General features: G+C 37.8%; 1 long non-coding RNA gene across 4 annotated transcripts in view; it reads left to right on the forward strand.

Moving 5' to 3' along the window:
- The window catches only part of LOC105082574 (uncharacterized), a 149,363-nt gene that overhangs the window by 62,528 nt on the left and 65,718 nt on the right, over positions 1-21,117 (forward strand). The gene's annotated exons all lie outside the window — the stretch shown is intronic.

The following is a 21,117-nucleotide window of genomic DNA, read 5'->3' on the forward strand; positions in this document are numbered from 1 at the left end:
ATGATTATTAACAGATCACTCGGGACCTTTGTTTCTTCTTTTCAACTTCTACCTTTTATATAATAGCATGGAACACTGTAGAAGATAAATTATTTATGTTATACATACTTTTAAGTCTCCTATAAAGTTTAAGAGTGACAGTGACAGTTTAACAGTGACAGTGCTTTATTTCACTGTCCTGAAATTTCTAACAAAGCCACCCCCTAGGAGACTGGTCTCCGTATCTGGGTGTAAAGGGGTAAGCCATCAAATTTGCTGCGCCTGGAGGGCTGTAAAGAGAGGTACCCTCAACTTAAACATCCTTTGCACTCTAAGTTGCCAGTAGTACCGTTATTTTCTAATAGCAGTGATAGTTTCACTTGTTAAGGAAATCAGCCAGTTCTGACTTAACAGTGGGAGAGCTTGGTGTCTAATGACACAGGAGATTGTTTCAGATTGCCTGGAGAGATGTCCCTAAGTCTCTCGACACAGAGTCAGAAGGTGGGGCAGTGAGAGAGGCTGGTTACACCTGGAGCCCGGGGAAAGCAGGCGACAGTTGGCATTTTCTCAGGAGAGCCGGTTTGCTCATTATTTCAGTGTTTGTGCTAGTGAACACATTCAAAGAGAAATTAATTTCCCTTTTGGATTACTTAGGATATTATTTTTAATGCTGAAATTTTCCACATCACCCTCGGCCACATTGTTTTTTTGTCCAGAATGATTGAGTAAAGAAAAAAAGTCACATGGTTGTTTCTAATAGCACATAAAAATAGACTTTGAGAGACTTTATTTCCCGTGATTTTCCTGGTAGACATTCTTAATGATGAGCTTTCTTGAAAGGAAAAAAAGTGAAATAAAAGCATTTAGTGTTAGGTATTAAAATGAAAATGAAGTGTTTTACTGGGAGGAGAGGCTGAAGCTCTCCTCAGAGCATCTGTAGCATGAAAATCCACCTACTGTTGCCTAAAAAATTCAGAACGGCTAAAACCTAGAGCTTGCTAAACAAGAATAAGCTTTGGAATATTCAGATCATTGTGGATCTGCCTAAAGCCCTGACTGTCTATTTTACATCTGTCACCCCAAATCTGGTCTGGTGAAGGCAGGGAAAAAAGGCCTTTCTTACCCTATCCAGCTGCTCCCAGTCTTGCCAGAGCATCTCTGGGCTGTGCCTACAGTCCAGGAGGCAAGCCGGAGGAGCATGAAATCACCCAGTTTCCACTTCCTCTTCTTACCACTCCCCATTCTGTCATGGCATCCAATTCTGTGTGGCCGTGCAGTTCCCCTCTGCCAACTCTGCACATGGGCAGCCTCTAGAGAAGAGCACATTCCAAGCTGCCAAACACTCAGTGTCCCTTCCTCAGCACCAAACTCTTCGATGATTTTGCAAGCAGGCAATACTTGGGGAAATTTTGTTGTCACTTCCTTAGGAAGGGCTCACTAGGATAGGTTTTGAATGTCCTTACAAGGAGCTGTGTGTAAGATAAGTTTAATGAAGGTTTTAAGAACTCTGGTTTAGTACTATGTATTGTTGTATATGAGGGAATTTTAAAAAAAGGTTCTGAGGAAAGAGATTAATCTTAAAAATAAGACAGAATGAAGCCAGGGTAGATTTAGGGAAATCGTGGGGATTTGAGAAGTGGCAGTAAAATTGCCTTTTGATTAGGATTTGTGGTATTTAGCTTTTTTTGGACTTTCTCCATGTTTAAGGTTAAATGAGAAAGTAGCAACCTAGGAAAGCAAATGGATCTTTACTCTTGGAATGGCAAATAAACTTCTTCCTCCTTTGAAACTGAGAACCAGCAGGCAAAGATCATTGTTACTAGAGAGAACTGTAAGAATATATGGCTTTCTAGAAACTTCTTCAAAGAGCTTCAGATGGACAAGCCCTGGAAGGCTTTATATTTAAGTTGGGTTTCTACTTACTCCCAGAGAGACACTAAGTTTAGATTACAGTAACTGAAAGTAGCTAAATGTTAGTGAGGTACTTAACTGCGCCTAGATACGTGTATTTATTTAGTTCTAGATCTACATGTGACTTTTTTTTTTTTAAAGTGTGTTTAAAATGTGGAGTGTAGGTTTTATTATGACTTATTTATTTATTTTTTTGAAAATCAGATTATCTATCTTTTTATTGATGTAGTCAGTTACAATGTGTCAACTTGTGTACAGCACAATGTCCCAGTCATGCATATATATACATGTAATTATTTGTACATATACACATATATTCATCATATTATATATATACATATACTATATACATATATTATATATACATACATTTGTCATATTCTTTTCATTAAAGGTTATTATAAGATATTGAACATAGTTCCCTGTGCTATACAGAAGAATCTTTTTAAAAAATCTATTTTTATATATAGTGGCTAACATTAGTAAATCTCAAACTCCCAAATTTATGCCTTCCCACCCACTTCCCCCAGTAACCATAAGATTGTTTACTATGTCTGCAAGTCTGTTTCTGTTTTGTAGATGAGTTCATAGTGTCCTTTCTTTTCTTTTTTTAAGATTCCAAATAGGAGTGATATCATATGGTATTTTTCTTTCTCTTTCTGGGTTACTTTACTTAGAATGAAAATCTCTAGGTCCATCCATGTTGCTGCAAATGGCATTATTTTATTCTTTTAATGGTTGAGTACCATTCCATTGTATAATTATACCACAACTTCTTTATCCAGTCATCTGTCAATGGACATTTAGGTTGCTTCCATGTCTTGGTTATTGTATATAGTGCTGCTATGAACACTGGGGTGTGTGTATCTTTTTAAATTTAAGTTCCTTCCAGATATAGGCCCAGGAGTGGGGTTGCTGGATCATATGGTAAGTCAATTTTTAGCTTTTCGAGGAATCTCCATACTGTTTTCCATAATAGCTGCACCAAACTACATTACCACCAGCAAAATAGGAGGGTTCCCTTTTCTCCACATCCTCTCCAGTACTTATTGTTCATGGACTTTTGAATGATGGCCATTCTGACTGGTGTGAGGTGATAACTCACTGTAGTTTTGATTTGCATTTCACTGTAATTGGCAATATTGAGCATTTTTTCCTGTGCCTATTGGCCATTTGCATGTCTTCAATGGAGAATTGCCTGGTTTTTTGCCCATTTTATGATTCGGTTGGTTTTTTTGTTTTTTTTTTTTTTTTTGGTTATTAAGTTGTATGAGCTGTTTATATATTCTGGAAATAAATTGTCAGTTGCATCATTTGCAAATATTTTCTCCCATTCTGTAGGTTGTTGTTTTCTTTCGCTTATGGTTTCCTTTGCTGTGCAAAAGCTTGTAAGTTTAATTAGGTCCCATTTGTTTATTTTTGCTCTTATTTCTATTGCCTGGGTAGACTGCCCTAGGAGAACATTGCTAAGTTTTATGTCAGAGAATATTTTGCCTGTGTTTTCTTCTAGGAGATTTATCATGTCTTGTCTTATATTTAAGTCTTTAAGCCATTTTGAGTTTATTTTTGTGATGGTGTGAAGGAGTAGTCTAGCTTCGTTGATTTACGTGTGTCTGACCAGTTTTCCCAACACCACTTGCTGAAGAGACTGTCTTTTCTCCATTGTATATTCTTGTCTCCTTTGTCAAAGATTAACTGACCCTAGGTCTGTGGGTTTATTTCTGGGCTCTCTATTCTATTCCATTGATCCATATGTCTGTTTTTATGCCAATACCATGCTGTTTTGATTACTGTAGCTCAGTAGTATTGTCTGAAGTCTGGGATGATTATTCCTCTAGCTTCTTTCTTTTTCTTCAGTACTGCTTTGGCAATACTGGGTCTTTTGAGATTCCATATAAATTTTAGGATTCTTTGTTCTAGTTCTGTGAAAAATGTCCTGGGTAGTTTGATAGGGATCGTATTAAATCTGTAGATTTGCCTTGGGTAGTAAGGACATTTTAATGATATTGATTCTTCCAACCCAAAAGCATGGGATATCTTTCCATTTCTTTAAGTAATCTTTAATTTCCTTAATCAATGTTTTGTAGTTCTCCATGTGTAAGTCTTTCACCTCCTAGGTCAGATTTATTCCTAGGTGTTTTATTGTTTTGGATATGATTTTAAAGGGGATTGTTTTTTTATTTTCTTTTCCTGCTAATTCATTGTTAGTGTAAAGAAATGCAACTGATTTTTGTATGTTAATCTTGTATCCTGCTGCCTTGCCGAATTCTTTTATCAGCTCTAGTAGTTTTTGTGTGGAGCTTTTAGGGTTTTCTATGTGTAGTATCATGTCATCCACATATAGTGACAATTTTACCTCTTCTCTTTAATTTGGATCCCTTTTATTTCTTTTTTTATTTTTATTTTTTTGCCTGATGGCTGTGGCTAGGACTTCCAAGACTATGTTGAATAGAAATGGTGAGAGTGGTATCCTTGTCTTGTTCCAGATTTTAGGGGGAAGGCTTTCAGTTTATCACCATTGAGTATTATGTTGGATGTAGGTTTGTCATAAAAAGCTTTTATTATGTTGAGATATGTTCCCTTTACAGCCACTTTGGTAAGAGTTTTTATCATAAATGAGTGTTGAATTTTATCAAATGCTTTTTCTGCATCTATTGAGATGATTGTGTGGTTTTTGTCCTTTCTTTTGTGGATGTGGTGTATCACATTGATTGATTTGCATTTGTTGAACCATCCTTGTGTCCCTGGGATGAATCCAACTTAATCACGGCATATGTGCTGGTTTTTTTTTTTTCAATGCGCTGTTGGATTCTGTTTTCTAATATTTAGTTGAGGATTTTTGCATCTATATTCATCAGTGATGTTGACCTGTAATTTTCTTTTTTGGTAGTGTCTTTGTCTGGTTTTGGTGTCAGGGTGATGGTGGCTTCACAGAATGAGTTTGGGAGTACTCCTTCCTTTTGAACCTTTTGGAAAAGTTTGAGAAGGACGGGTATGAGTTCTTTATATGTTTGGTAGAATTCCCCAGTGAAGCCATCTGGTCCTAGACTTTCATTTGCAGGGAGTTTTGGGGTTTGTTTTTTTTTTTTTTTTTTTTTTAGCTAATTGTATGTCATTTTAGTGATCGGTCTGTTCAAGTGGTCTATTTCTTCTTAACTCAGTCTTGGTGGACTGTATGTTTCCAGAAACTTGTCCATTTCCTTTAGGTTACCTAATTTGTTTCCATATAGTTGTTCTATGTGACTTTTAATTAAAATAGAATATTCTTTTATATTTGTACTTATTTGATACAATGAAAAAGTTTTATAGGAGAAAATAATTATTGTTCTTTGGCTAGGCTATTACCATGCTATAGGAAATCCTAACCAGAATGATGCTACCTGGGCACTGGCATCCACCAGGCAGAATTCATATCATCTGACACACTATGCAATTTAAGATATAGGAGTAAAGTGAACACTTGAAGGAGCATTTATTATTACATTTATTGAAGAGATATTTCCTGAGCATCTCAGTTCTTTCTACTGGATCCCAAAGGCCAGTAGCAGAGATATGAGAATTCCTTACCATAGCCAAGAAACCAAAAGGGATAGATAAATCTAGACAAAAAGTTTCATCCCAGGGTCTAAAGAAACCTATCTCAAATCTTATGAAATTTCAGTTTGGGGCAGCATATTTTTTTTTCTTCAATATTAATCATCTCCAACCTTACTCTGCCTTAGAATAAAGGAGGTAAGGCAGAAAGAAAAAAAAAAGAACCAGAAATTCCAGAGTAAATGAAATGCTTGAACACAATCATGCAAAATCCAGGAAACCAAAAATTAATGTTTTCCTATAAAGGATGGAGGATGACTAGTTGGGCTATTAAATGGTACTGGAGGATGAGGAAAGGGCCATAAGGAGGATTTATTGTTGTTGAGAGAGCTTTTGCCTAGCATTTCATGACTTCTGTGCTATCAACTTTATAGTCAGACAATTCCACTCCTGCAGTTAAAAAATATTTTTTAAAGCTGATATGTGATAACATTAATACTACAAGGGGTTGGGAGAAGAGGTGGATTAGGTTTATTTGAAGGAAAATGATGTTTCCAAAGAGATGAATATACATATTCAATTATGTTTTTGAGATGATGGCTAAAAGGCAGTAAGATTTCCAAGTCCAATAGTTGGGACAAGCAACAATTTCAAGTCAAATGCTGGGAGGATTTGTACCAGTCACCTCTAGCAAGAAGGAATTCTTTAAGGAATCTGGGACAGTGTCAGAGGAGATAAGTCCAAGTCCTAGCTATGAACGTTTTGTAAGATTATTCTGTGACTCTTGCTGTGTTGGAATTAATAGCAGTCCCCTGAGCCAAAATTTAGTCTAGAATATGTGCCTTTCTAGCAAATAAAAAGGTTAGTAGTTGTTATAGTGATTTTAAACGAGTAAGGTCAGTATAAAAGTGACTACTGTAATCTGTGAGCCATTTGCTTTACAGCCAGATGAAATCATAAATATAAAATAAAGCTATGGATTATTTTATTGTATCTCCATAATGTTAACATCTCACATATATTTTAACACCTTGGAAAAAGTGTCAAAAATACAGGGTTCAGAAAGGATTACATATCCCTTCTCCCAACACCATCTACAGCTTTAGTAACTCAAATAAGAAATCCTAACTAAATAGTAAACTTATTTTCAGATAAGAGATTTTAAAAATGGAAACAACAGTTACTTTTAAAAGTCATCTAGTTTCCATCTCTACCTGACCCATTATAAAAAGCAACTATTCTCTGAACACTCAGTTATCCAAAATCAATAGACAACTGAATTGTGTAGCCAGGGGTATAGCTAGTCCTGCATAGAAACCACCTACTTCAGATACCCAGGCAACAATGGGTACCCACTTTCCTAAGGCCATCAGTCAGCATTACATTGTTAAGGTGCATTTTAAATGGATACATTTCAGAGAATAACAAAGAAACAAACAATTGTTATTTTTTCAAATATTTACTAAGTGTTAAGCACAAAGCAAAGGGTTTTTAAATTAATAGGAAAGATCCTATGGCCAGTGGATCAAATGTAAACTCTGAGTAGGGACTGTGCCTTATTCTGCCTTGCACAGAATAGATACACATGAATGAGTTAATTTGATCTCCATAATCTCATGAGTAGAGAGAGGCAGGTTCTGCTTCCTAACTTGTTAAAGTAAGATGTTGATAAATGGATGGTAAGTGACTTGTCAAAAGTGGTGGACAGCATCAGCTCTAGGAAGGAGTATCAGGGAGACAGGGTCCAGTGGTGCCCTCTCCTACATGGCATTAGGCAAGTCTTTGTGCTTGGCAAGAACCGTGGTTTGTTTCAGAACATGTAGAGTCACTCCTGGCCTACTCTCCTGAGCCAACCACTGATTGAAGAGGAACCTTTTAGATCACTTTGATTTGAGCCAGTCCATTATCATAGTACTGTCTATTTTCCTATCAGAAAAAAATTGCTTTGCTAAAGATTATTTACAGATAGTATTGCCAGTAGTTGCCGCATATTTGCCACTTACTACAGGCTACGCTTTCTGCTAAGCCGTTGACATATAGTATCTCCTTTAATTCTCAGCTCAATACTATGAAATAAACATTATGCCCATTTCAAAGATAAGAAAATGGAGGCTCAATGAGGTCATATAACTTGTCCAACATCAAGGAACTAGATCTATTGAATTTCATGGCTTGTAAACTTGTTTACCTCAGATACTTACTTAGTATTCTGTGATGTGAGTAATCAGCTGATGATGCAAACACATTTTAATACTATGAGTGTATTTCTAGACACTTTTATTTCTTAGAGAAGATATTACAGAGATGCCTCTGAATAATGAAGACATGAAGAAAAGAGGGGAATTTCACTTGTTGGAAAGGCGTATTTCAAAGACAAACGTGATGATAAAAAGAGACAAACATAAACATGTGTTACATTCATGAATAGAGAGACATGAAAGTGAATTGACTGGGGTAACTGGTGGCTGCAGCAGCAGCCAAAGGGATGCATTTGCTGAAAACACCCAGCAGCACTTCTAAAATTCACTCACCATTCACATTCTAGAGACCTCACATCATCTCATTTTTGGTAATGGTATTTCTTACCTTTTCTGAAAAATATTCCTTGCTCCATCTAGTTCCTTAGGCTAAAGCAGTGTTTTTCAACCTTTTAAAAATTATTATTATTGCTTCCTCAAAGAGAAAAAAATAATTTAAATATTCCCTTATAGAAAAATTAAATACTGAAAACAAGATGTTGAGGAGGGCTGAGTTTTGGAGGGCCACGAACCATTTAATATCTAAGATATCTCTGCTTTCCCAAGAAACAAGTTGCGCTGTTAGAATGTTTGGGTTATAAAGCTACTTGATCCCTCCTCCTCCATCACATACCTTCCATCATTACTTCTAAACTGCAAGGGGTTATGGCTAAATAACAAGTGTTCAGGACAAGCATGTGTATAGTCAGCACAGCATCTCGTGGGTGTCTCATTAACTCAGTATATGGCAAGTTAGTCCAGTTGAGTCATACTTCCTGTTCACTACAAGGCCGTTTGTTCAACTGCATAGGCTGCTCAGAAGGATGGCTAAGAGGAAAGTCTGTAAAGTCAGATGTCTGGGTTTGTACCTCAGCTCCACCACTTCCCAGCAATAAAACTTTGGCCAGTCATCTAACCCAGTGGTCCTCAACTGGGGGCAACTTTGTGTTCTCCTCCCTGAAGAATTTGGCAATGTCTGGAGACAACTTTTTTTTTTTTAACATTTTAAAATTGAGTCATAGTCATTTTACAATGTTGTGTCAAATTCCAATGTAGAGCACAATTTTCAGTTATTCATGAACACACATATATTCAGTCACGTTTTTTTTCACTGTGAGATCTTGTATATATTTCGCTGTGCTATACAGTATAATCTTGCTTATCTATTCTGCATATGCCTGTCAGTATCTAAAAATTTTGAAACCCCAGTCTGTCCCTTCCCACCCCCACCCCCTTGGCAACAAGTTTGTATTCTATTTCTATGAGTCTGTTTCTGTTTTGTATTTACGTTCTTTTTTTTTTTTTTTTTTTTTTTTTTAGATTCCACATATGAGCAATCTCATATGGTATTTTTCTTTCTCTTTCTGGCTTACTTCACTTAGAATGACATTCTCCAGGGACATCCATGTTGTTGCAAATGGTGTTATGTTGTCGTTTTTTATGACTGAATAGTATTCCATTTTATAAATATATCACATCTTCTTTATCCAGTCATCTGTTGATGGACATTTAGGCTGTTTCCATGTGTTGGCTATTGTAAATAGTGCTGCTATGAATACTGGGGTGCAGGTATCTTTTTGAAGAAGGGTTCCTTCTGGATATATGCCCAGGAGCGGGATTCCTGGGTCATATGGTAAGTCTATTCCTAGTCTTTTGAGGACTCTCCATACTGTTTTCTCACAGTGGCTGCACCAAACTGCATTCTCACCAGCAGTGTAGGAGGGTTCCCTTTCTCCACAGCCTCTCCAGCATTTGTCATTTGTGGACTTGTGAATGATGGCCATCCTGACTGGTATGAGGTGATACCTCAATGTAGTTTTGATTTGCATTTCTCTGGTAATTAGTGATATTGAGCATTTTTCATGTGCCTATTGATCATTTGTATGTCTTCCTTGGAGAATTGCTTGTTTAGGTCTTCTGCCCATTTTTGGATTGGGTTGTTTGTTTTTTTCTTATTAAGTTGTATGAGCTGCTTATATATTCTGGAGATCAAACCTTTGTTGGTTTTATCATTTGCAAAAATTTTCTCCCATTCCATAGGTAGTCGTTTTGTTTTACTTATGTTTTCCTTTGCTGGGCAGAAGCTTGTAAGTTTAATTAGGTCCCATTTGTTTATTCTTGCTTTTATTTCTATTGCTTGGGTAGACTGCCCTCGGAGAACATTTTTGAGATGTATGTGAGATGATGTTTTGCCTATATTTTCTTCTAGGAGGTTTATTGTATCTTGTCTTATGTTTAAGTCTTTGATCCATTATGAGTTTATTTTTGTGTATGGTGTAAGGGAGTTTTCTAGCTTCACTGATTTACATGCTGCTGTCCAGTTGGAGACCACATTTGATTGTCACAACAGGGAGGTGGGAGACTACTGTTACCTAATGGGCAGAGACCAGGGATGCTGCTAAACATCCTACAGTGCACAGAACAGCCCTCACAACAAAGAACTACCCAGTCCAAAATGTCAACTGACAGGTTGGGAAATTGATTTAACCTCTCTGTTGCTCATTTAAATTATTGTGCCAGATGGTGTTCATTCCTTAAACAGACATTTCCAATCTACCTCTTTGTTGCCTCCACTGAAGAGGCTAGAAAAGCTAAATACTTATTTTGCCAGCCTTCCTTGCCTTGGAGCTAGGGATAGCTCTAATGAGCACAGTTCTGCCTGGTAAGATGTAAGTGGAAATTTATTAGGGGCATAAGGAAACCTTTGTTTTTCCTGATACAAGATTAGACTTGTATCATCCCCTTCTTTTCTTCCTCCTACCTCAAATGTAGAAGCAATAGATAGAGTTGCAGCTACCATCTTGCTATCATTAGGGAAAGGCAAGAGATACAAAGAGAGGATGACCTAGACATCACTGAGACCATGAACCAAGGCCATATTACCCTCCTATACTTCTTGTTATGTTAGAATATGTAACTCCTATTTGTTTAAACATTCCTGATATACTCAAATTTCAAATTATATTAATAATAGGGTTTTTCCACTAATTTTTTATTGTGGTCAAATATAAAATGTGCCATTTTAACCATTTTAAAGTGTACAAGTCAGTGGCATCAATTACATTCACAGTGCTGTGCAACCATCACCACTATCTATTCACAGAAATTTTCAACACCCCAAATAAAAACTTTGTGCTTATTAAGCAATAACTGCCATCCACCTTCTCCTCAACCTAAAGTCTCTGGTAACCTCTAATCTACTTGCTGTTTTTGTGAATTTGTCTATTCTAGATGGTTCATGTAAGTATAATAATATAATCCTTATCCATAAGGCATATTTCACTCAGTATAATGTTTTCAAGATTCATCCATATTGTAGCATATATCAGAACTTCATTCTTTTTCATAGCTGAATGATATTCCATTGGAATATTTTGTTTATTCATTCATCTCTTGATGGGTGCTTGGGTCCACCTTGGCAATGACAGTTTTGAAAGATTAAATAAAATCATATACATGAGGTACAGTGCTTGGTACCTAAGGAGAACTTAGTACATGTAAGCTAAAATGATTACTGCTGTCACTACATACCATCCAGCCACATCCACCCTGTCAACTGTCTTTCATTCCAAAGGGGAATGTAGTAGTATGTGTGTGCACTGGCATAAAACTAGGATCAGAACCTACTGTACGATTCAAAGCAAATGATACTCATTAGTCTGTGACCATATGCAGGTGTGATGAACAACAAAGCACTTTCATTTATCCATTCATCCTTCCATGCATCCATCCATTCAGAGTTTATTGAGTATATCCTATGGGATAAAGTCTATGCTTCAAACCTAAGCTGAAGTGACACATAATCTGTTAAAAAAAAAAAACACAACACAAAGAAGAAAAGGAGGTGCTTAATAGACATTTCTGGTGGTGATGAAATATTTCTATACTGCCATGAGCTTCACAGTTTTCTCTAGGACTGGGCTGAGTTATTTCTCCAAAGTTATCAATGAACCAAGCACGTGTCTTAAGAAGTTCCCATCCTGCTAAGTGCCTTCTAAACTGATTCATACATGTTGCTGACTCTCATCCTTTGCATCTAATATTTCATTGACAAAGGTACAAAATGAAAACTCCATGTAGTGACTGTCACGGCTGGTCCAGGAAGAATGCTATTTACTAAGTGAGAAAAACAAACTTCTACCTCCAAGTAACAGGGATAGGCAGAGAGTTGAGATCTATGCACAGGAGGCCAACGTTTTAGCTGGTGGGAGATACGTTGTGGGGAGAGGGTCTGGTGTAGGAAGGGTGCCTGTACTGCAGAACACATTAAAACAGAGAGCGGGAAAGGAATGAAGAGGAGGAAAGGATAACAAATTCTGAGAACAGTGGTGACAGCAAATCTTACTTTGGCATTGAAGGTCTTTTAGATGAGTGTGGATGGTCAACACTTAAGATCCAACTACTGGAAGGTTTGGAAGTGAGGTATTCATGGAGCATCTGCTATGTGCAATGTGCTTTATAGTATCAGTTGCTCTGATGTAGCTTACAATTTATTTAAGGAGTCAAGATTCATTACACAGTATCTTTAGAAAGGAAGTGGAAAAAACAGAAAATCAGAATGCCACTGGAGTTCTGAATTGCTACGTGAACCACACACTTAGAGAACATTCATGTGGGAGCTAGAAACTGAACTGCCCTTAGAAGTGGGTGAACTGCATGGAAGCAGAAGAGAAGATGGAAAGAGGAAATGCCATCAATAGAGGAGCGAGATGGCACTGGAAAGGAGGTGGGGGCTGAGCAGGGAGTATAGAGGCTGGTCTGACTGGGCCCCTGTGGGCAGTAAGGGTCAGTGGGAGAGCAGAGCCAAAAAAGAGACAGGTCCTAAGGAGCTTACTATTCCAGGCTCGTCACAGGATAACACAGCTCCATTTCTAAGTGCTGTAGATTCTCGTTCTGTTCCACTACTCCCACCCCTGCCCATTTCTCCCCTGTCCTGTTATGTTTCATATCACACATTCTAGGCAAGGGGAATATATACTCATTTTTCAAAAAAAATAAACTAGCTCCCAACAAATCCTCTTGGGTTGCTCCAGATAACCACCACACACCCTCCACGTCACATCCTGACATGATTTTCATTGACACTGGCTCACTTACCTGGCATCTCCTGATGATCAAACCAGTCTCTGGCGGTCAACCTGATACTGTTACGGTGAGCAGCTCTTTCATACTCTGCAGTGAAAAGTGGCAAGGGCAGAGCCTTTTGGGCCTCCTGTTCTGTCAAGAGCCGGGTACATTTCTGGCACTTTGTACTTAACAAGTGTGACAAAGCAGGCCCAGGTCGTAGGATATCACATCTGCTGTCCTTCAGCACAACAAAGCCAGCAAGCCCGGTGTTCTCCGACCTGCGGGTAGTGATGGATGGCACTGGGAAATGAGACTCTTATCACTCAGTACATGAGAAAAGAAGCAGTGCCTCGAGTGTATCTGCATGAACACTGGGAAAGCCCGAATGGAAATAACCCACACCCAGGGGACTCCTGCGTTACTCAACAAGGGTTTGATTCCTACCATCACTCTCTGATAGGTGTACATTGCCAAGTGTAGAAACTTAGGGTCATTTAAAACTCCTAAGGTGGTCCACCTAGGATGAATAGAGAGAGTTTCAGCAGATAGTCTTTCAAGTAGGAGCAAAAGAGAAACTGTTGACCCTTGATACTCATTTCACACAATGTTTTAATCAAGAATAGAAAGGTAATAAAAATTAAGAACTTCTCTCAAATTTAGTTTGGGAGACTATTTTTGCTGAAAAACTTGTCTATTGAAAGATTTTATTACTTTTTGATGTTACAAGGCATTTGCATGTTATTTAGACAACAAAAATGCAGAATTTTGTTAACCAGCATAACAGGGATTTTTTTTTCTTTTTATAGACTACATGAAAGATTAAAAAGATTGGCTACTGTTACTTTCTCCTTCTGTTGAAAATGATGTATATGTTCATCTTTGCATCTAGGGAGAAGGGAGTATCCATGAAAATGGGAAGTTGAGAGTCTGCAGTAATTAATATAGTGACCACACTGGTTAGAAATGTGATTGACTGATTTTATACAAAATTATTATAATCCATTACAGAAATTAAAAAGTTGAATTCATGCAGCAAACTGGCAACCAAATGAATGGGCCAATTAAAGAATATTTTAGAATCTGCTTCAACTGCATAAAAAATCAACATAAGTGTCTTCCTTCCTCAGATAATTATGTTTTTCCTCAAAAGCAAAATGAGCTTATCCTTCACAAATGTGGACCACTACCAAAAGGGTTAATATTTCCAAATCCTTCAGTAAGGTTAAGTCACGTAAAAACAAAAAACAAAATGCCACAGTCCATTAAAAAAAATAGGCATTCCATTTTTATGGTATATATTTGAATCTACACAAATCTATGATTTAAAAAGAGCTGTGTAATTTAATTAGCTTGAACCAATGCTGATTTAATAGAAGAACATTCCTGCCCTTGGTGCTAAGGAAAACCCAAAACATAAAACCCAAGTTATAACAGGTGCATTCACAGTCACTTACATCCCCAGATTTAATCTAAAGACTTAATAAACACCGTCTAAAAGGTTATAGTAAATACAAAATATAGTAAATACAAAATTTTAAGATTTATTACATTTTATATTTAATACTAATAGGTACTGTTTTAGTACTGATACAGCTAACCAAACCAAAGGCACACATCTACTTTAGAAAAATATAAGAAGCTAAATTATTTAGGATACAAGCTAAGTTTGGGAACATTAAGGAAACATAGCATATTCTGGTACAAACCTCTAACGTGTTGCCTAAAGGCTTCCAACATGACTCAAAGGCAAATTCTAACAGGAACGAATGCAGCTTCTGCAGGGTGCATACTACTATTAAAAAATGTCTCTTCTTCCATCACAGTGTGTGTTTTGCAAGGACAGTTTCATTTTTTTTAGCCCATTTTGTAAGCTAGATCTCTTGTGCTTTTTTTTTTCCTGTTTTATGCAACTTGTTAACTAGTGACTAATGAAAATAACGTTTTTGCCATGTTGCTGCGTATGTGTCATGTGGTGTGGTTTTGCACTTAAAAGATGCTCTAGTTTTAAGTGTTCACAAAAAGCCTCTTTCGGTACTTGTCACACTGCTTTTAGTGAGTCTCACCAGTGGTTTTACATCTGCAGAGCGCTGAGGGCTCGGCTGACTTTCAAGAGGATTTGAAATTGCTTTGTATCATGATCTTACATCTCACATTCACTATATTCCATAAAGTATACCATAAAAAATCTTTTATGACCAGAAAACAAACAAACAACAAAACAAACAAAAGAAGAAGAGATGAAGTTAGACAGGCAGTTGGGGACCCCTGTTTGCCTGAAAGTGCTTCAGTTCTTTAGCAGATGCTGGAGAGCTGTTGAGGGCTTTAATCTGTTTTTTTTAGTAAGTTCTTTTTGGCTTTTGGATAGAGGATGAATGGGAGGGGGCTAAACTGGATGCAGGGATATCAGTGAGGAGATGACACAGGCCTGAGCCAAACTGGGGCGGTAGGTATGGAGATATCTGTTTGAGAGACCTGTCTCTTAACATAAAAATTAACAAAAGTTTATTATTCATTTAGTATGGAGGAGAACACAAAGGAAGAATGGAGAGACTCCTAGGTTTTCTGCTAGGGTAACTCAGGGCCTCAAAGGATACGATCAGGACTTTGAAACATGGAGGGCAGGATGGCCGTCAGCAGTTACACAAGGAGAGGTGCTGCTTTATCCTTACAGCTGCTATCAGCAGATGGAGGGATGCTGACTGGACCAGGTCAGGCTATGTGTTTGTCCCCTGGGGTACAGAACGGTAACAAGTATACTGCTTACAACCAGGACTACATGAAGTGAAGAAGGAATTCCCCAAAGAAAAGGGAAGCAGAAGAGGAAGGTGGGAAAGAGTGTGGAACAAATAAAAGCAACAGCTACCTTGTCTGCTCTAGAAGCTGAGAGTGGGAGTCAAGAGAGATGTCTGATAGCAAACTATGGATATGGGCATGGAACTAGTGAGTTCTGGGATAGAGATCAATTTGGGTGCCAACAGTGGCAGATAGGAGTGAATGTGATTGTGCAGGGAGAGGACAGAAAGGGCATGGAAGAGAGCCACAGATGGGATGCTGGAGTGAGGAAAAGAAGTCTCCAGTGGTCCAAGACGGAATGGTCACAGAGGCAGAAGGAAAACCAGAAAAGCAGGGTCACAGCAATTAAGGGTGAAGACAATTTCAGGAGAGTGGAGTTAATCCAGCCAGATAACTGCCTCCAAGCAATAGACATAAGGCATTTGGCAGGTTGGAGGTGGCTCTTGTGTGAACCAGTTCCATGGAGGTTCTAACCAGGGATGGGAAATCAGATAACAGAAGGGTGATGAGTGAAGAGAAAGGAAGGAAGTAGAGACACAAATATAAACCACTCTTTCAAGGAGCTTGACACTAAGAGAAGGAAAAAGTTTTCAGCTGGAGGTGGAGTAGAAAGATCTAAACATGTTTATGTGGCACGGGAAGAGAAGTGGTTGAGTGGGAGCGTGAGGCAGATCCAAACAGGAAATAAAAGAGGTGCACCATCAGTCCTAGAAAAAAGTCTTTTTCTAAAACAAGGTCACTGAAAATACCCAAATGTGCCCAAAGGAAAGCATATGAAAAAGGAAAACATTTTCAGAAACAGGTCAGAGAGGATTAATAAGCTCTGGGACAAGAATATAGACAAACATAACCAAAAACACACAAGGGAATGTAGGCAGCTGGATAAAACCTCAAATGAGTTAACCCACAGCAGCACCAAAATACACCGCATTGTGTGGAGTCAGTTCTTACTCATCACGAGGACCTACATAATCATTATGGGCAGAGGAAAACACAACCTGAAAAACATGGAGAATACCCAAAACAGACAAAAGGCACAATTTGTAGAAGCTTGGTAAACTGAGCATTCCTTTCAGCTGTGTAAACACAGCAAGAACATTTGGGGAACTTACCAGGGCCTGAAAAATGACAAAAGTTTCAAAATTCTATCCCTTTGCTTTTGGGAAGTCTCATTTATAGATCCTTTAATGATTTGTTTCATTGGTTCACTTAATCATTCAACAAATCCTGATTGAGGATTTATTATGTGCTAAGCACAGTCTGATAAAACATCAACAAGAAAGCCCAGGTTCTAAAGGGAAGAGGGGTGGTGGCTGTACTTGGAAAAAGCACATTCAATTTACCTCCTGTCTTTGGAATAGAAATTACGAACTAAAACCTGTCAAAATGTTTCTTGGCTGGTGGAATTGAGAGAGGGTATAGTGAAAAAAACAATGTAGGGCACATTGGCTTTTCAAGATGGAGAAACATTGGCCTAAGGAGTCAAGCATTTCTCCTTAGAATAAAGATTCAATAAGATGACTCCTTCTCCAATAAACTCAGATTCAATGTTACAGGCTATGAAGTAGGCAGAACCAGGAGGAAGTGTATGTTGAACTACGGAAATAACAGGCATAGATAAAGGCTGCTGACTATTGACTCTTCATAATTCTCACCAGGTTAGTTCCTTTCTCTTAATCATCTTCACTTCTACTACCCATATCTTTAGTGTTCAGAATCTTCAATACCTACTTGAGGTAGAAACATCTAGATGTGCCTCACAAACAGGAGCTAAGTCTCCTGCAAGAAGACGAGGAGAGTTTAGGGTTACTGTCCTAAGCTGCGTTAACTGATGATTATAGCTGGTAGAGTGTGAGACAGAAAACTAGATACAGTCTGTTTCAAGTTCAGAAATACAGATTGATAAACACAAATTCTCGTGAAGATCCAAAACAAGGATGGCAGGGGAGACTGGGGGGAAAAGAATGAGTGTTTAGGCTTTGTCTTAGCCCACCTCCCTGTTTGCTTCTCAGCATCCATTTCTGTGGTTTTGGTCCTGAGAAGGCCTATTCAAATGGCTAAGCTAACAACGCCACACACAGCACCTTAGTGTACAGTGTACCCTGTAGGTATAAGCACTTGGCTTTGTTTTGCTCTTGTTCTTGAACAAAAGCTTCTTCTTTGTTAGCTTCCCAAATGTTCCTTGCCATAATGCAGAAATACATTAATTTTGAAACAAAATAAATTATGTACGTTTTGGAAAACAAGAGCGAAAGAAAAGCCATACAATACAGAAACACATATAGGCACAATGAAACCGACATCACCCTGTTCCCTCGTCCACGTGTCTCAGAGTTAGAGCCAACACCTGCAGCCACACAAGGGGTAGACTTGGCAGCTGCAGAACCCAGATGTCAAACACTGGATTGTCCGTCCCTGGCAGCAGGCCTAAGTGGGAGGCCATCTCCTTAGCTGACCTCTGAAATGGTCTATTGTCTGACTCCCTCTCTGACCTGGGCAGTAACCAACAGACTGTCTGTGGGCCTGGTTCAGAGTTGCTGGACTGATGGGGTGTTCTGGATGTAATTATCCATAGCTTTACCTTTGATTGTAAGGAATTTATTTCCTTTGTAGGGGTGAAAGTTGGGACTGGGCAAATTTTTGACAAAGAACTGTATTCAGGTCTCTTCCAAGGACAAATATGATACTTCTTACTTTGATTGATTCCCACCCTCCCCACCCCCTCACCCCATCATCCCCAACCCCCTCTGAAATTGGATGAGATCAACTTTGTTTTAGCAACAGAGTGAGTTTTGGTGAATCAGGAGGAAAAATAGGAGTTTCTTGGGCATTTCCTTCCTCTGATAAAAGACAGTTTCCTTCTACTGCTTCTTAAAATTACTTCTCAAAGGCTGTAAATGAATCATTTCTTTCTTAAGAAACTTAAGGAGCTCCAACTTTGCTTTTACCAAAAAAAAGTCTGTTGTAGAGAAGAGTGTAAGATGCAATCATCATCTGAATGAGGTAGGAAAGGCCAAGTACGTAAGAGGGCTCCACTCACAATGCAACACTTGTAGCTTTGCAGGGAAGGTCTATTGTGGATACAGTTACAGTCATGGCAAGTTAGGGAAAAACACATCTGATATTTATAGGAAGATGAATTCTGAGGAAATTATAGAATATTTTATCATATCCAATATCAAATCATATTCATCTGCATCTTGTAAAATGTTCCAAACTATCTTTATTAACTTTTATAAAAATGTAAATGTCTCTTGGCCACCAATGATAAAGATTTGGGGAAAAAAATATTCATGAGTCCCGATATAAAAGAAGTAAGTGATAAATAAATGAACAAATTGGAGAGGAGTTATGTCTCATACGGAAGAATTCCAACTAATTTATGTGGATACTCACCTCTCAAGGAAGTGGAACTTAATTCCCTGCCCTTTGAGTGTGGGCTACACTTTGTGATTTAGTTCCAAAGATTAGTTTAAAAAGGATGGGGAGAGAGTTACTTTACAGTGGAGGAACCTGGCAAACACTACCTTGCCCAGGTGATGATGGTTAACAGGTAATGTCATGTTGATAGCCTGTATCCTTCCTATGATATGACCTCATTGAAGGGCACTTCACCTTTGCAGTCTTCGTCCCAAACCCCACAGCTGTGATCTCACCATTTGAATTAGATTAAATTTTACCCCAGTTGAGGGACATTCTACAAAATACCTGACCAGTACTCCACAAAACTGTTATGGCCATCATAAACAAGAAGTGTCTGAGAAATTGTCAGAGCCAAAAGGAGGCTAAGGAGACATGATGAATAAATGGAATGTGTTATCCTGGATAGGATGCTAGAGGGCCAAAGGGCATTAGAGGGAAACAGAAATCTGAATAGAGTGTGGACTTTAGATAATAGTAAGTCCCAATGTTTGTTCCTTAGTTGTAGCAAATGTATGTAAGTAATGTAAAATGTTCACAATAGTGGAACCTGGCTGCGAGGTATACAAGAACTCTGCACTATTTTCATAACTTTGCTATAAATCTGTAACTACAGATTCTAAAATAAAACATTTATTAAATTTAAAAGAAATGATTAAGAGATTGCTATATTAACTAGCAATAGTAGCAGAGTTCCTGTGCATCAATCAATACATCTTTCTTTTTCTTGTTTTCACCCTCCCCATCCACCAAACTATATGGCATCAAGAGTCATTTTCCTGACACAGAAGAATACTCTCTTTCAGGCTAATGTAGCATGAGTGGAGTCAGATCTGTTCTGAGAGTTTTTGATCTCCCAATAATATATAGGTCATGTCCTTAGTAATGTGACACAAATGCTCAAAAGACAATGTCCACAAACCCACATTTCTCAACAGCTTTTTTAACAAGCATAACATCCTTCAACTATGTATCCAATACCCTTACATTGCCTGTGAATATTATGGACATTATTAATAGGACACTATATTAACCTCTGAAGGTTAACATTTTTTGTTATATTACAGTGTTTTATTTATCAGTCAATTGTGACCATGAGAGGTAAGGGGGTAGGGTCTGATATACCACTGTTTTTAGGACATGGATGAGATTATTTCTTTGCTATTCCATTCTGTCCTTTAGTATTGTAAGAAATCAGATCTCTGGGAATTTTAGAAGATATTTCTTTCATACTGATATCAATTTATCATTTTACTTGGAGAAAGAGGGAAAAGAAGTGTTGATGTCAATGAATGTTTACTTAAACTATTTGGGTTTCTAGAATTAAGTTAATCAAAACTTAATTAACCAGAATAATAAATTGGTCAGAATCACTTAATTCTGTCCTTAGGAAAGGATGCAAATGAAAACTGAGAAAAAAAATGCATGGAACTTCCTGAATATATTTTAGGGTTAAAAATAAGATTCAGTAAAATCACTTGTACATTCTATACCTACAGTACTTTACAATGATAACTTGTATTGAAGAAAGGGACCATGATGCTTGATAATAAGAGGGAAAAAGAAGTATTCCCTATGGAATCCTTAACTAAGGAATTATATTAGAGTCAACCAACATATTTTAGGAATATTTTTCTTAGGTATTTAATATAGAAAAAATTATGGGGCAAGGAGGATCTACAGTAGATGTAGGTGGTTATTTATTTTTATGTTACTCTATAAGGAGTTCAGTTAGTACATATTTTGTATGTCATTAGACTATTGTATGTATGTGGTTAGTAATGAGAATTATAAGAGCTCCCTTTCCCAGAACGCCATGGTGTGTTCAAGATTTATGCTGCCAGGCACTGGACATACACCATCTAAAACCTAACACAACTCTGCAAGGTATATACAGTTAGTATTTAACAAGCGAGGGAACTAAGGACAGCAGAAATTAGGGGACGAGCTCAGATTCTCACAGCTTGTAAGGGAGCCATTACAGACTCTTGCTGGCTGCCTCACATGTACCAGAGCACACAAGCTGTGTTATCATTTATGTTACTATTATTAACACTATTAAAGTAAACATTTATTTATCACTAACTAGGTGACAAATCATTTAACCTTTCTAGGCGTCTAGTTTCTCTTGCATAAAGTGGAGTTCAGTTGGCTGGTTGATTTCTACTATTTTTTC

This window comes from Camelus bactrianus, chromosome 7, assembly GCF_048773025.1.
Source record: "Camelus bactrianus isolate YW-2024 breed Bactrian camel chromosome 7, ASM4877302v1, whole genome shotgun sequence".
NCBI lineage: Eukaryota > Metazoa > Chordata > Mammalia > Artiodactyla > Camelidae > Camelus > Camelus bactrianus.